This window comes from Rattus norvegicus, chromosome 2 (genome assembly GCF_036323735.1).
Source record: "Rattus norvegicus strain BN/NHsdMcwi chromosome 2, GRCr8, whole genome shotgun sequence".
NCBI classification, from domain to species: domain Eukaryota; kingdom Metazoa; phylum Chordata; class Mammalia; order Rodentia; family Muridae; genus Rattus; species Rattus norvegicus.
The window spans coordinates 178,654,349-178,671,243 of NC_086020.1; the positions used below are offsets into that span (position 1 = coordinate 178,654,349).

Genomic DNA, 16,895 nt, shown 5'->3' on the forward strand with positions numbered 1-16,895 from the left:
GGCCTTAACTCGAGGAAGTTTGGCATGTCCTATTCACCAGCTGCTTAAATTCCTTTTGGCTCAGGGTATTAGGGTCTTCCTCCTTCCCAGAGTTCTGGTGGAAGTTTTTGATGATCTTCTCCATGTCTTGTTCCATCAGTGACTTTGAGGGTTGCCTTTTTTTGCACCCTATTTGAACCCTGGAGAAGCAAAAGTGCATGTAAAAGAATGGACTGCCAAACTTCCCTGACCTGGTCTCTTTCCATTATTAGGAAGGAAATGGAGGGGACATACACAATAAAAGAAAGGAAAGGGTGATTGAATAGGAACTACCCTTTCATCCACATGTAAAAGATGAATTTCATAGCATGACAAAAGTGACAGAAAACAAAGAATTGTGCAGTAAGAAGCTTTTAGGCAGCTGTGGAAAGTTACAAAGCTTAACTTTGTAAGGAAGGCAGGCAGGCTCTGGTAGACTGGTTTGGAAGAAAGATAGGCTGAGAATGGAAAGAAAGATTTGGAAGGCAGGCCCCTGACTAGGGAAGCTGAGCTGATTTACCAAAACTGAGGGGCTACACAGAATGTTTGGCAGAGTAGAGCAGGACTACCATTTATAGGCATCCCCTGGCTGACATATGTTTCCCCCATCCCAGGATAGATTCATCACAGATGAGCAGTGTGGTATATCTTTATAGGGTGGTTGTGAATTTAGAGGTAGGGCAGGAAATGTAACTCTGTGTATGGAAGGCTATTACTAAGAGGCTAGAAAATGAAGGCTGATTCCCTTCATGATTTTTCACCAACATAATCGAGGAATTCAAAACTGCTTGTCACAGAGTACCCTGACATCACAGAGTAGCTGCCTGGTGTTGACTCCCCCAAACCTTTGAACTTGATTGTATCAAGTTCAAGCCAGGACTACCCTCATTTACATTCCTTGTTTACAAGGTCCTAACTCACATGGTTGAGATTGCACACATAGAAACTACATTCACAACAACTCATTCAAATCATAAGAATTGTATGTTAATCAGTCATGTTTGTCTTCATTATGTGGTATGAATTGCATGACAAGAATCTGCACACAAAAACACTCTGTGTTCTCTCAAGTGGGTACCCCAGTGGCCCACAGTATTAGATTGTGGGTTATTCTCTAATTTCTGCCTACACAGAAACTTTTTTGTAGCACATAATAGGATATTTTATAACTACAAACTCATTAATTATTTTCCAGTTGTTATAATATATCTTATATCTAACCAACTACCTTGGAACTTTATAAGAGTGTATGCTTAGGGAGCAGGTTCTATTCCTTTTCTTTTCTCTGGTTGCTTGTGCTTGTACTAAATTGTCTTGGATCCCTGAAGGCTTTTGGCTATGACCAGGGCTTGATTTATGACATGTGAAGCTCACCACTCTTGTTATTGGGTTGCATTGGCTCTCCTCCAGCTCTTGACTTTCAATTCAGAGACACTAATCTCAGAGATGCCTTAAGAGTTCTGGCAGGGCATACTTGGCATGCTGGGATAACTACTTGCTTCAGGGCTGCACACCTGGTTTCTGGTATGTCCTCCCCACTATGCTAAGGATTGAGAGACCCCATGTACTCAGGTACTCTAGAGTGAACCTGAGACCCTTAGAGAACAATTCAGTTAAGGATTGGGGGTTGTGATTTCTGGCTGATGTAACACTCTGGTTAAGTTCAAAGATATTCTTGTTTTTGCAGGCAACTCCTATATCTTATCTTTCTCTTCTTCCCGCTCATTCCTCCTGAAGCTACGTTCATCACATCCATCTGTACATTGACATGTGACATCAGATTCATGAATCTTCCTTTTGGATGGCCTGATCTATAACCAATGTCTTTTTGCTATTATCACCTTTGAATAATCCCTCCATAAAGTCTTTACAAAAAGCAGGTTATTTTGTATGTTTTAACTTTGAGGGAAGACACTAGCCACTATTATCAGGAGGTCAACTGTAGGGATGGATGCTCTCATTAGATATTACTCCTAGATTTCGTTTGTGGGCATATTAGCACTTTTCCTTTTCAAGAAATTATTCTTGGGATTTAAGATTTTTGTCCTCTGTGGTTAGGACAAAACGGCAACCAACAGATTGGGAAAAGATCTTTACCAATCCTACAACAGATAGAGGCCTTATATCCAAAATATACAAAGAACTCAAGAAGTTAGACCGCAGGGAGACAAATAACCCTATTAAAAATGGGGTTCAGAGCTAAACAAAGAATTCACAGCTGAGGAATGCTGAATGGCTGAGAAACACCTAAAGAAATGTTCAACATCTTTAGTCATAAGGGAATTGCAAATCAAAACAACCCTGAGATTTCACCTCACACCAGTGAGAATGGCTAAGATCAAAAACTCAGGTGACAGCAAATGCTGGCGAGGATGTGGAGAAAGAGGAACACTCTTCCATTGTTGGTGGGGTTGCAGACTGGTACAACCATTCTGGAAATCAGTCTGGAGGTTCCTCAGAAAATTGGACATTGAACTGCCTGAGGATCCAGCTATACCTCTCTTGGGCATATACCCAAAAGATGCCCCAACATATAAAAAAGACACATGCTCCACTATGTTCATCGCAGCCTTATTTATAATAGCCAGAAGCTGGAAAGAACCCAGATGCCCTTCAACAGAGGAATGGATACAGAAAATGTGGTACATCTACACAATGGAATATTACTCAGCTATCAAAAATAATGACTTTATGAAATTCATAGGCAAATGGTTGGAACTGGAAAATATCATCCTGAGTGAGGTAACCCAATCACAGAAAAACACACATGGTATGCACTCATTGATAAGTGGCTATTAGCCCAAATGCTTGAATTACCCTAGATGCATAGAACACATGAAACTCAAGACGGATGATCAAAATGTGAATGCTTCACTCCTTCTTTAAAAGGGGAACAAGAATACCCTAGATGCATAGAACACATGAAACTCAAGATGGATGATCAAAATGTGAATGCTTATTGCAAAAAAGCATAAAATATATTTTTCACATAAAGAGGAAGGCAATATGACATTGCAAAAATAAATTATATTATATGAAAAAAAATGTGAATGCTTCACTCCTTCTTTAAAAGGGGAACAAGAATACCCTTGGCAGAGGAAAAGATTAAAACAGACACAGAAGGAACACCCATTCAGAGCCTGCCCCACATGTGGCCCATACATATACAGCCATCCAATTAGACAAGATGGATGAAGCAAAGAAGGGCAGGCTGACAGGAACCAGATGTAGATCTCTCCTGAGAGACACAGCCAGAATACAGCAAATACAGAGGCGAATGCCAGCAGCAAACCACTGAACTGAGAATAGGACCCCATTGAAGGAATCAGAGAAAGAACTGGAAGAGCTCGAAGGGGCTCAAGACCCCTTATGAACAACAATGCCAAGCAACCAGAGCTTCCAGGGACTAAGCCACTACCTAAAGACTATACATGGACTGACCCTGGACGCTGACCTCATAGGAAGCAATGAATATCCTAGTAAGAGCACCAGTGGAAGGGGAGGCCCTGGGTCCTGCTAAGACTGAACCCCCAGTGAACGTGATTGTTGGGGGGAGGGTGGCAATGGGGGGAGGATGGGGAGGGGAACACCCATAAAGAAGGGGAGGGGGAGGGATTAGGGGGATGTTTGCCCGGAAACCGGGAAAGGGAATAACACTCGAAATGTAAATAAGAAATACTCAAGTTAATAAAAAAAATAGCTATAAAAAAAAAAGAAAAAAAAGATTTTTGTCCCCCTTTCTCAGATTGAAGGAGCTGAAGAGGTTTGCAACCCCATAATAACAACAATACCAACCAACCAGAGCTCCCAGGGACTAAACCAGTATCCAAAGAGTACACATGGACAGATTCATGGTTCCAGCTGCATATGTAGCAGAGGATGGCCTTGCTGGCACCAATGGAAGGAGCAGCCCTTGGTCCTGCCAAGGCTGGATCCCCCAGTATAGGAGAATGTCAGGACGGGAGAAGGGAGGTGGTTGGGGGAGGGAACACCCTTATAGAAGAAGGGGAGGGGGATGGGATGGAGGGCTTATAGCCAGGAAACTGGGAAAGGGAATAACATTTGAAATGCAAATAAAAGATATCTAATAAAAAATAAAAATAAAAAAATAAAAAGAGAGAGAGAAAAGATGTTTGTTCCCCTTTCTCAAGGGACAAGGCCTTTCTTTACTTCTGGAATTATTTCTCAGATTTGAGAGTGTGTTAGTAGACAGCTGGAATTGAGGGCATTTGGGGAGTGGCATGGAAACTCAGCACTTCCTGGAATCTATAAAGATAACTCTTATGAGGACTCCTAGTAATGGAGGAGCCTGAACTGACCCTCTTTTGAAGGCAGGCAAGGTTTCTAATGATGGAGCAGGGTCCTGTGGAGTTCCCTAAACAACCCAGACTGATGCTAGGACAGAGAATCACTCTCGGAGAACTGACAGTGGGCCGTATTGCTGAGGACAATAATCACACAGCTCATTAAAAGTAGAGAGAGAAAGAGATCAAGCTGGTGCCTGTTTGAAACCTTCACCCCTATGTTATAGTCTCTTTGGCATGGAAAAGTATTCCACAGGCTGTGGAAAGAGAACTCTGGACACCAACCCAGCCACAAAAACCTTGATCTACAGTCTGACCTGTATATAAGATGTGCTGAGGCAATGGTGACACAACTCTTGAGGGTGGCCTATCAACTCTTTGATTGAATGGAGGCCAGGCCATGAGAGTGAGCCTATTCCCTGTACTATCTGGATGGTCAGAAACCAGAGATTGGAAAGCTAAGAGACCTAAGGGCAAAACCAAACCAAATGCGCCAAAAAATCAGTGAAATGATTCTTAATGATATTCAGCTATGCATATAGATTGGTACCTTGTCCAGTCATCTTCAGACAGGCTTTCTCCAGCAGCAGATGTCCTACAGACCCCAAGAGACCATAGATGCCAGCCCAGGCTACTACCCCAAGCAAAATTATCAATCACCATAGATGGAGAAACCAAGATATTTCATGACAAAACCAAGTAGAAAGAAATAATATCTTTCTACTAATACAGCCCTACAGAGGACACTAGAAGGAAATCTCCAACACAAAGAGGGTAACTACACCCGAGAAAAAAAAACAAGAAATTAACATTTCACAATAAAAACCAAAAGAAGAGAATCACACACATATAATACCACCACCAGCAACAAAAATAATAGGAACTAAATATTGTCTATCTTTATTATCTCTCAATAATGAACTTAATTCCCCAATAAAAAGACACAGTCTAACAGACTGTCTATGCAAACAGGATCCATCATTCTGCTGCACATGAGAAACACACTTCAGTGACAAAGACAGCACCACCTAAGACTAAAAGACTAGGAAAAAGTTTTCCAATCAAATGATTCCAAGAACCAAGCTGGAATTGCTGTTCTAATGTCTGATAAAATAGACTTTCAACAGAAAGTCATCAAAATAGATGGGGAAGGACACTTCATATTCATTAAAGGAAAAATCCACCAAAAGGAAGTTTCAATTCTGAACATCTATGCCTCAAATGCAAGGGAACCCACATTTGTAAAAGAAACTTTACTAAATCTCAAAACACACATTAAACCTCACACATTAATATTGGGAGTCTTCAATACTCTTGTCAATGGACAAGTTATTGAAACAGAAACTAAACAGAAATGCAGTGAAACTAACAGAGTTATGAATCAAATGGATTTACGAAATATCTATAGAACGTTTCACTCCCACCCCCAAAAGAGAATATACCTTCTTAGAACCTCATGGAACCCTCTCCAAAATTGACCATATAATTAGACACAAAACAAGACTCAACAGATACAAAAACATTGAAATAACCCCATGCATTCTATCAGATCACCACAGATTAAGGTTGGACTTCAATAACAATAAAACCAACACAAAGCCCATATACTCATAGAAAGTGAAAAACTATCTTCTCAATGATAACTCGAATAGGGAAGAAATAAGAAAGAGATAATTTAATGAAAATGAAGACACAATATACCCAAACTTATGGGACACAGTAAAAGCAGTGTTAAGAGGAAAATTCATAGCACTAAGTGCCCTCATAAAGAAACTGGAAAAATCCCATGCAACCAACTTAACAGCACAACTGAAAGCTCCAAAACAGAAAGAAACAAACATATCCAAGAGGAGTAGAGAGCAGAAAATAGTCAAACTCAGGGCTGAAACCAACCAGTTAGAAACAAAGAGAATGTACTGGCTAGTTTTGTGTGTCAACCTGACATAAGCTGGAGTTATCACAGAGAAAGGAGCCTCAGTTGAAGAAATGCCTTCATGAGATCCAGCTGTAAGGCATTTTAATAATTTGTGATCAAGGATGGAGGACCCAGCCCACTGTTGGTGGTGCCATCCCTGGGCTGGTGGTCTTGGGTTATATAAGAGAGAAAGCTGAGCAAGACAGGGGAAGCAAGCCAGTAAGTAACATCCCTTTATGACCTCTGCATCAGCTCCTGCTTCCTGATCTGCTCGAATTCCAGTACTGACTTCCTTTAGTGATGAACAGCAATGTGGAAGTAAGCTGAATAAACCCTTTCTTCCCCAACTTGCTTTTTAATCATGATATTTGTGCAGGAATAGAAACCCCGACGGAGACAGAGAATAATACAAAGAATCAACAAAACCGAGAGCTGGTTCTTTGAGAAAGTCAACAAGGTAGATAAACTCTTAACCAAACTAGCTAAAGGGCACAGAGACAGTATCTAAATTAACAAAATCCGAAATGAAAATGGAGAGATAACAACAGAAACTGAGGAAATTAAAAAAAAAAACCCATCAGATCCTACTACAAAAGCCTATACTTAACAAAACTGGAAAATGTATATGGAATGGATCATTTTCTAATCACATATCTAAAGTTAAATCAAGATCAAGTAAACTATCTTATCATTTCCATTACCCCTTAAGAAATAGAAGTAGTCATTAAAGATCTTCCAACCAAAAACAAACAAACAAAAACAAAAACCAAAAACAAAGAAACCACCACCACCACCACCACCACCACCACCACCACCACCACCACCACCACAACAACAACAACAACAAAACAAACCAGGAGCAGATGGGTTTATTGAAGAATTCTACCAGACCTTGAAAGATGAGCTAATACCAATTCTCCACAAACTATTCTACAAAATAGAAACAGTAGGGGCATTGCTTAATTTATTCTATGAAACCACAGTTACTTTGATTCCTAAACCACACAAAGACCCAACAAAGAAAGAAAATTTCAGGCCAATTTCACTTATAAATATCGATGCAAAAATATTCACCAAAATTCTCATAAAATGAATCCAAGATCACATCAAAGGTATCATTCACCAAGATGAAGAAGGCTTCATCCCAGGGATGCAGGGATGTTTCAATATGTGAAAAAATCTATCAACAATATTAAGCATATAAACAAACTGAAAGAAAAAAATCCACATGATCATCTCATTAGATGATGAAAAATCCTTTGACAAAATACACCACTGCTTCATGTTAAACATCTTGGAGAGATCAGGAATTCATGGCACATACCTCAACATAATCCAAACAATATATAGCAAACCAACAGCCAGTATCAAATTAAGAGAAACTGCAATAGTCCCACTAAAATCCAGAGATCCAAGATATGGTTACCCACTTTCTCCCTATCTATTCAATCCAGTACTTGAAGTCCTAGCTAGTGCAATTAGACAACAACATGAGATCAAGGGGATACAAATTGGAAAGGAAGTCAAAATATCACTATTTGCAGATGATATGATAGTATATATAAGTGACCCCAAAAATTCAACTAGAGAACTCCTACAGATGAGAAACAACTTCAGCAGTGGCTGGATATAAAATTAACTCAAACAAATCAGTATTCTTCCTTTATACAGATGGTAAACAGGCTGAGGAAGAAATTAGGGAAATAGCACCTTTCACAAGAACCACAAAGAGCATAAAATATCTTTGTGTAACTCTTACCAAGCAAGTGAAAGATCTGTATGACAAGCACTTCAAATCCCCAAAGAAAGAGATCAAACAAGACCTGAGAAGATGGAAAAATCTCCCATGTTCATGGATTGGTAGGATTAATATAGTGAAAACACCCATTTTACCAAAAGCAATCTCCAGATTCAATGTAATCCCAATCAAAGTTCCAACACAATTCTTCACAGACATGGAAAGAACAGTCCTCAATTTCATATAAAAAACAAAAACCAGAACTCCCCCTAGATATCCAAAACATTTCTCAACAATAAAGGATCTTCTGGTGGATCATCATCCCTGATCTCAAACTGTACTACAAAGCAATAATAATGAACACAGCATGGTATTGGTACAGAGACAGACAGGTTGATCAATAGAATAGACTCAAAGACCTAGAAAGAAATAAACCCACACATTTATGGACACTCAATCTTTGACAAAGAAAGTGAAAAAAATACAGTGGAAAAAGAAATGTTCTTCAATAAATGGTGCTGGTCTAACTAGTGGTCTGCATGTAGAAGAATGAAAATAAACCCATATTTCTCACCTTGCACAAAGCTCAAGTCCAAGAGGACCAAGAAATGCAACATAAAATCAGATACACTCAATCTAATAGAAGTGGAAAATAGCCTCAAATTCACTGGGACAGGGGGAAATTTCTGGAACAGAATACTAATGGCCCAGGCTCTAACATCAGCAATTGATGAATGGGACCTCATGAAACTGAAATGCTTCTGTAAAGTAAAGGACTGAGTCAATAGGACAAGTCGGTAATCTACAAATTGGGAAAAAATCTTCACTATCCCTACATCCAATAGAGTGCTAATATACAAAATATATAAAGAACTCAAGAAGTTAATCTCTACAAAACCAAATAACCCAATTAAAAATGTGGAGACTAGAGCTAAACAATTCTTGACAGAAGAATCTTGAATGGCCGAGATTCACATAAAGGATTGTTCAAAGTCCTTAGTGGTCAGAGAAATGCAAATCAAAGTGACCCTCACCTCATACCAATCAGAATGGCTAAGATTAAAAACTCAAGTGACAGCACATGCTGGTGAAGATATGGAGAAAGAAACACTTCTTTATTGCTGGTGGAATTGCAAACTGGCACAACTACTCTGGAAATCAATCCAGAGGTTCCTCAGAAAATTGGAAACAGTTCTACCTGAAGACTCAGCTATACCACTCTTAGGCATATACCCAAAAGATGCCCCATTACACCATAAGGATGTGTGCTCCACTGTGTTCATAGCAGCCTTATTTGTAATAGCTAGAAGCTGAAAACAATCTAGATGTTCCTCAAGAATATGTGGATACAGAATATATGGTTCCTTTACACATTGGAATATATTGGAATATTTCTCAGCTATTAAAACAAGGACATCATGAATTTTGCAGGCAAATGGATGGGACTAGAAAATATCATCATGAGTGTTATAATCCAGACCCAAAAGTATATGCTAGGTATGTACTCACTGATACATTGATATTGGCTAATAAGTACAGAAAACCCAGGATACAACCCACAGGCCATAAGAAGTGTAACAAACAAAAAGACCCAAGTGAGGGTGCTCCAATCCCCCTTAGAAGAGGGAAGATAATAATAAAGGGAGGCAGGGGGAGGGAGAAACTTGGGTGGGAGAGAGAAGGGGGAGGGGAAAAGGATCAAGTATGGAGGGGAATAGGAAGAAGCCTAGAGGGCCAGGAGAATGAATAGAAATATGCAGCCTTTTCTGTAAGGCAAAGGACACTGTTGTTAGGACAAAATGGCACAATAGATTGGGAAGAGATTACCAATCCTACAACTGATAGAGGCCTTATATCCAAAATATACAAAGAACTCACGAGGTTAGGATACAGGGAGACAAATAACCCTATTAAAAAATGGGGTTCAGAGCTAAACAAAGAATTCACAGCTGAGGAATGTCGAATGGCTGAGAAGCACCTAAAGAAATGTTCAACATCTTTAGTCATAAGGGAAATGCAAATCAAAACAACCCTAAGATTCTACCTCACACAAGTCAGAATGGCTAAGATCAAAAACTCAGGCAACAGCAGATACTGGTGAGGATGTGGAGAAAGAGGAACACTCCTGCATTGTGGGATTTCAGACTGGTACAACCATTCTGGAAATCAGTCTGGAGGTTCCTCAGAAAATTGGACATTGCACTACCTGAGAACTCAGATATACCTCTCTTGGCATATACCCAAAAGATGCTCCAACATATAACAAAGACATATGCTCCACTATGTTCATAGCAGCCTTATTTATAATAGCCAGAAGCTGGAAAGAACCCAGATGCCCTTCAACAGAGGAATGGATACAGAAAATGTGGGACATCTGCACAATGGAATACTACTCAGCTATCAAAAACAATGACTTTATGAAATTCATAGGCAAATGGATGGAACTGGAAAATATCATCCTGAGTGAGGTAACCCAATCACAGAAAAACACACATGGTATGCACTCACTGATAAGTGGCTATTAGCCCAAATGCTTGAATTACCCTAGGTGCACCCAACACATGAAACTCAAGACGGATGACCAAAATGTGAATGCTTCACTCCTTCTTTAAAAGGGAACAAGAATACCCTTGGCAGGGAATAAGGAGGCAAAATTTAGAACAGAGGCAGAAGGAACACCCATTCAAAGTCTGCTGCACATGTGGCCCATACACATATAGCCACCAAACTAGATAAGGTTGATGAAGCAAAGAAGTGCAGGTTGTCAGGAACCGGATGTAGATCTCTCCTGAGAGACACACCCAGAATACAGCACATGCATAGGCAAATGCCAGCAGCAAACCACTGAACTGAGAATGGGACCCCTGTGTAGGATCAGAGAAAGGACTGGAAGAGCTTGAAGGGGCTCGAGACCCCATATGAACAACAATGCCAACAACCAGAGCTTCCAGGGACTAAGCCACTACCCAAAGACTATACATGGACTGACCCTGGGCTCCAACTGCATAGGTAGCAATGAATAGACTAGTAAGTGCACCAGTGGAAGGGGAAGCCCTTGGTCCTGCCAAAATGGAACCCCCAGTGAACGGGATTGTTGGGGGGACGGTGGTAATGGGGGGAGGATGGGGAGGGGAACACCAATATAGAAGGGAAGAGGGAGGTGTTAGGGGGATGTTGGCCTGGAAACTGGGAAGGGAATAACAATTGAAATATAAATAAGAAATACCCAATTTAATAAAGATGGAGAAAAAAAAAAGAAATATGCAGCCTTGGGGGGAAGAGGTGTGTAGACTCTCTAGAAAGTACCAGATACCTGAGAGGTGAGAGACTCTTAGGATTGAGTGGAGGTGACCTTAGCCAAATGCCTAACAATGGGGAGAAGGACCTCAAAGTGTCCATCTCCAGTAGACAAACAGGGCCTCAAGTGGAGGGACTGGGTTATTAACCCAGAAGTTTCTGACCCATTATTGTTCCTGTGTAAAAAACTTTCAGGGACAAAAAAAATGGAGAAGAGACTGAAGGAAAGGCTGTCCAATGACTGGTCCAACTTGGGATCCATCTCATAGAGGGTGGGCACCAAGGCCCTGCACTATTACTGATTCTATAATGTGCTTACAAACAGGAGCCTGGCATGGCTGTCCTCTGAGTGACTGTAGTAACAGCAACTGACTGAAATAGATGCACACACCTACACTCATCCACTGTACTGAAGTCAAGGACCCCTATGGTTAAATTAGGGGATGGATTGAAGAAGCTGAAGGGGAGGGTGACCGCATAGGAAGACCAGCAGTCTCAACTAACCCAGTCCCCAGGGAGCTTCGAGAGACTGAGCCACCAACTAGGCAGCATACACAGATTGGTCCAAGGTCCCCAGCACACACATAGTAGAGGACCTCATGGTTTGACATCAGTGGGAGAAGATGCATTTAATATCCTTGAGAAACTTGAGGACCCAGGGAAGCATGGAGGCCTGGTGGCAATGAGGACCCTCTCAGAGGGATGGAGGAGGAGAGAAATGGGATGAGGACTGTGGGAAGGGGACTGGGAAGTGGGGGCAATGACTGGACTGTAAAAAAAAAGAAAATCCGATGAAAGCCAAATTGAAAATAAAAAAGGGCAGGTTTACTTGGGAGCAGCTCACTGGTGCCAAGGAATGATGCCAGGGAAGTTACCATGTGGAGACAGAGGAGAGGGTAAAGAGAAGGAGAGAAAGAACATGGAGAGAGAGGGAGAGAGAGGGAGAGAGAGAGAGAGAGAGAGAGAGAGAGAGAGAGAGAGAGAGAGAGAGAAAGAGAGAGAAAGAGAGAGAGAGAGCACAAAATGTGGTCTGGATTGTATTCTGAAGAGCCTCTAGGTTAGAGGAAGCCCAAATCATTGGACTGGAAATTTCAGGTAGGGACTAAGGGATGCTGGGAGAACCTGGAAGCCAGGTTCACTTTGTTAAGTCAAATAGACACCTCAGCCACTTGTCCCAGATCTGAATTCCAACAATGACCAAGCTACCAAAAGCAATCTACATATTCACGGCAATCTCTGTCAATTCCAGTGTGGTTCCTCACAGAAATTGGAAAAGCAACCTCAAATTTCATACAGAATTACAAAGTTATCCTAAACGATGTTGAACAATAAAAAAGTCTTTATAGGTATCACCACCCCAGATTTCAAGTTAAACCTCAGAGCTACAGTAATGTCAATAGCATGGAATTGCATAAATCAGACTAACTGATCAATGGAATCTGACCGAGGATGCACATAGAATCCAGAAGTCCTACAGCCATCTAATTTTTTTAAAGAGAGAATAATGGTACACATTGTAGAAAAGACAGCATCTTTAAGAAATGTGCTGGTTGAAATCCATAGCTACATGTAGAGAAATGTAAATAGATTCCCTGTGTAAAACTCAACTCCACATGGATCAGGACTTTAACACAAGACCAGAGCCCTATTTGATAGAGGAGAAACTTGAGTAGCTTGAACTTACTGGCTCAGGACTTTCTAACCAGAATTCTGGTAGTACAGACAATAAAACTGAAAAGTGGACCTATGCCTGGAGCTGACCCTATGACACAGCTCTCTGTATCCAGAACCTGTGGGGAGACAGCTGGATTCTCAGAAGTGTAGATAACCCTGAGAGCCCAAGTGAGACTGCCACTTCTGCTCACATTCCTGGCCCAAGAGGAATCTTCCTAGAACCCTCCAAACACAGGAACTGAGGAGCCATCTGATTTCTGCCTGTACCTGGAGCTGACCCTGGAATACAGTTCACTGTACCCACATCGTGCTGGAAGAAAGCCAGTCTCCAGGAGTGCTGACACACAGGCTTACAGGACGGTCAAACCACTGTCTGAGACAGACACCAGAGATAAACACATGGCAAGAGGCAAGGGCAAGAACCTAAGCAACAGAAAACAAGACCACTTGGCACCATCAGAACCCAATTCGCCCACCACAGCAAGCCCTAGATACACCCACACATTGGAAAATCAAGATTCTGATTTAAAATCATGACTCATGATGATGTTAGAGGACTTTAAGATAGACATAAATAACTCCCTTAAAGAAATACAGAAGAGGGGTTGGGGATTTAGCTCAGTGGTAGAGCGCTTGCCTAGCAAGCACAAGGCCCTGGGTTCGGTCCCCAGCTCCGAAAAAAAGAAAAAAAAAAGAAATACAGAAGAACAAAGGTAAACAAGTAGAAGCCCTTAAAGAAGAAACATAAAAATCAACCAAACAGGTGAAAGAATTGAACAAAACTATCCAGAATCTAAAAATGGAAATAGAAACAATAAAGAAATCAGAAAGGGAGACAATTCTGGAAATACACACACACACACACACACACACACACACACACACACACACACACACACACACACACGCCATGTGTGGGGCAGGCTCTGAACACTATCTTTTTCCATTGGGCAGTTTTAGCTCCTTTGTCAAAGTTCAAGTGACCATAGGTGTGTGTGTTCATTTCTGGGTCTTCAATTCTATTTCCCTGATCTACCATCCTGTCTCTGTATCAATACTATACATTTTTATCACTATTGCTCTGTAATACTGCTTGAGGCCAGGGATAGTGTTTCCCCTAGATGTTCTTTTATTGTTAAGTATAGTTTCGTTCTCCTGGTTTATTTGTTAATCCAAATTAATTTGCAAATTGCTCTTTCTCTTTTTCTTTTTTTTTCATGTGCCCTAGGCATGAAACAGCTTTGGCCACGAAACCAGGCATCAAGCTAGGATGAACAAAGGACTGCCATCTGCTCTGTCCCTGACTGATATAAGAACAACAGCACAAACCAGGTGTCTCTTTGCCCATTGCCAGGGAGTATGAATTGCTCTTTCTAACTCAGTGAAGAATTGAGTCAGAATTTTGATGGGGATTGCATTGAATCTGTAGATTACTTTTGGCAAAATGGCCATTTTTACTATATTAATCCTGCCAATCCATGGGCATGGGAGGTCTTTCCATCTTCTGAGATCTTTCTTCAGAGAATTGAATTTCTTGTCATATAGATCTTTTACTTGCTTGGTTAAAGTCACACCTAGGTATTTTTTATTATTTGGGACTATTGTGAAGGGTATCATTTTCCTTATTTCTTTTTTTCTACCCAATTGGTAAGATATAATTGCCCACCTAAACATACAAAGCCCAGTACCATCCATCCCTTAAGAGCATTAATAACAACCTGTAAATACACAGAGCGGAATCTTAACATCACCAGCCATGGCTTCTCTCCCTCTTGTCTCTTCTCTTTCTCTTCCAGTCTTCTCCTCTTCCTTCAAACTTCTCTCCCACACATCCTTCCTTCTCCTCCAATGACAGGCCTCCTTCTATCCTGTACCTGCCCCTCACCTGTACTTTACAAATTCAATGGGGAGAAGGTTCTGGTGAAGTCAACTGAGCCCTGAGTTCGTAACTAGGCAGCAGTCCTTGGGGCAGTGGAATTAGCATCAAAATACAGATAACTCCAGGGCAAACCACATTTCCCCCTTTTTGTCCAGTTAAAGGCCTTTTCATATATATATATATATATATATATATATATATATATATATATATATATATATATAACAATTATTACCATTCTATAATTTATAAAACATAGGGTATACTCAACACTCAGTCCATCACTATATCAGTTAGACAGAACATTCAGTTATTCATTCCAGCTTAAGAAAGGCTTAAAATCTATATTATATCTTGGCTAGCTTGTGTACTATCTGATAACTATGCAATAAAATATGTATATTCAGAGTTAAACAACCTGATAGGCTATGAGACTATAATCAGTCTTCGACCCCATCAGAAATCTGAGAATGACCAAATATCTATAAACATAGGAAGCCTAACATGGTTTGCAGAACTGAGAGGTTGTAGCAACATGTGAGCGCAGGTCTTCAGTCTTCTGGCCCAAAATCAACTGACAGACTCTTGATTTTTGACATGCAGATTTTTGAAGGGCTGATCACCCTGTCTTGGCAGAGCTTATTAGTCAACTATTCTACATAATTTGTCCTTTTCTGGACAGCATTAGTCTGCAGATGAAACAGGCAGTTTTGTCCAGTGGCTGCCTAGCTACAAAGTATTACCTTACCTGGTGGTAGAGATGTTCAAATTCTTCATTAACTCTGCCAAAGGGGAACTGTTAGGAGCAGATATGTCTCAACAAAAGATAAATAACTTTAAATCTCGAATTTTGTGGATTTCTGATGGTTTTGAAAACTATCTATATAAGACAATCTGTACTGTTGTCTTTATATCTTAATAATATCAGGAAAGTACTCTCATAAAGTCAGAGCCATGAATTTGCTATTTGGCCCTTAGCTCACATGGGTAATCCACTCAGAAGTTTGTAATGACATCAATAGAATCTAAATCTTGTACTTTTAAACTCTTTTAATAAATAAATTCTATATCACAGCAAAGATATGATTTTAGCTTAGCTACCAAATGAGATTATGATTGTACAACTTAATCTAGCTAATTCCTCCCTGTTAAATTATAACCAATTTTAAATCCTCATAAAAACAACTTTAGAACAAATACTTTCAGTCCCCCAAAAGTCCAGGGGATTGGGGCTATGACTCCTCCATAACTTCTTCAAGATGTACATGGGCGTTGAGATATCCTTGGGAGTAGGGGGTAAGAAGAATGCTGATGCTGTAGCTGATGTGTCCTGACTGGACCCAGCTGAAAGTCCTTGAGACCAGGAATCCAAGTAGGCACACTCTGTAAAATACAACTCTCAAGACAAAAGTTTAGAATCGAGATACCTTTTTGTTTGATTCTCCTGAATCAATTTTTTTCAGGTGGTTTACCTCTATCAAATCTGATCAGTATGACTCTGTGAGGTTTCCAGAGCATAATCACACCTTTTAAAAACACAAAGACAGGATCCCAGCTCACATCTCCCTGCTCCCGAACCCCATGGGAGAGAGAGCTCACCACCCAGACAGATGGGCACTCCTGAGAATGCAGGGCAGGAGAGACCGCTAGTACTGCTCACCCCTGCCTACATCTCTGGCCCAGTAGGAAACCTTATAGGGCCTCTGGGAACAGAAAGATAGGGGCACTCATCTCTGCGGTGCAGACACTGCCCGGACCTGAAAGGACCCAGTCAAACACCTACCTGCACCCAAATCCTGTGGGAGGGAGAGCTAGACTTTCAGAGGAGCAGACACGCCTGGGAAGCCAGAGGAGACTACTCTCTGCCCACATTTCTGAAGCAAGAGGAAAATACCTAGTGCCATCTGGGCCCCCGGTGCACAGGGTCCCGAGCTAAGGCAGGCCAGGCCCTTCTGGTTGCTGCCCTCCTCAGACATCTGAAAGCCGTATCTGAGAAGTGACTCCAGGCCCAAGACCAGAGGCAAGACCAACGTTTTTGCTCCAAGTGACCTTCCTGGTGAACTCAGTACA

The 16,895-nt window shown here is 41.0% G+C and overlaps 1 protein-coding gene and 1 non-coding gene across 2 annotated transcripts in view; one reads left to right on the forward strand and one right to left on the reverse strand.

The window, feature by feature from the left end:
• Positions 1-14,980, forward strand: part of Pglyrp4 (peptidoglycan recognition protein 4) — a 169,091-nt gene extending 154,111 nt beyond the window's left edge. Inside the window, exon 12 of the transcript XR_005500289.2 lies at positions 14,175-14,980. The gene's annotated coding sequence lies outside the window, so the exon portion shown is untranslated. The remainder of the gene's footprint in view (positions 1-14,174) is intronic.
• Positions 14,162-14,305, reverse strand: LOC120101258 (small nucleolar RNA SNORA48). Its single transcript, XR_005501634.1, has one exon. It is a non-coding gene; the product is annotated as a small nucleolar RNA SNORA48 (small nucleolar RNA).
• Positions 14,981-16,895: the final 1,915 nt, after the last annotated feature.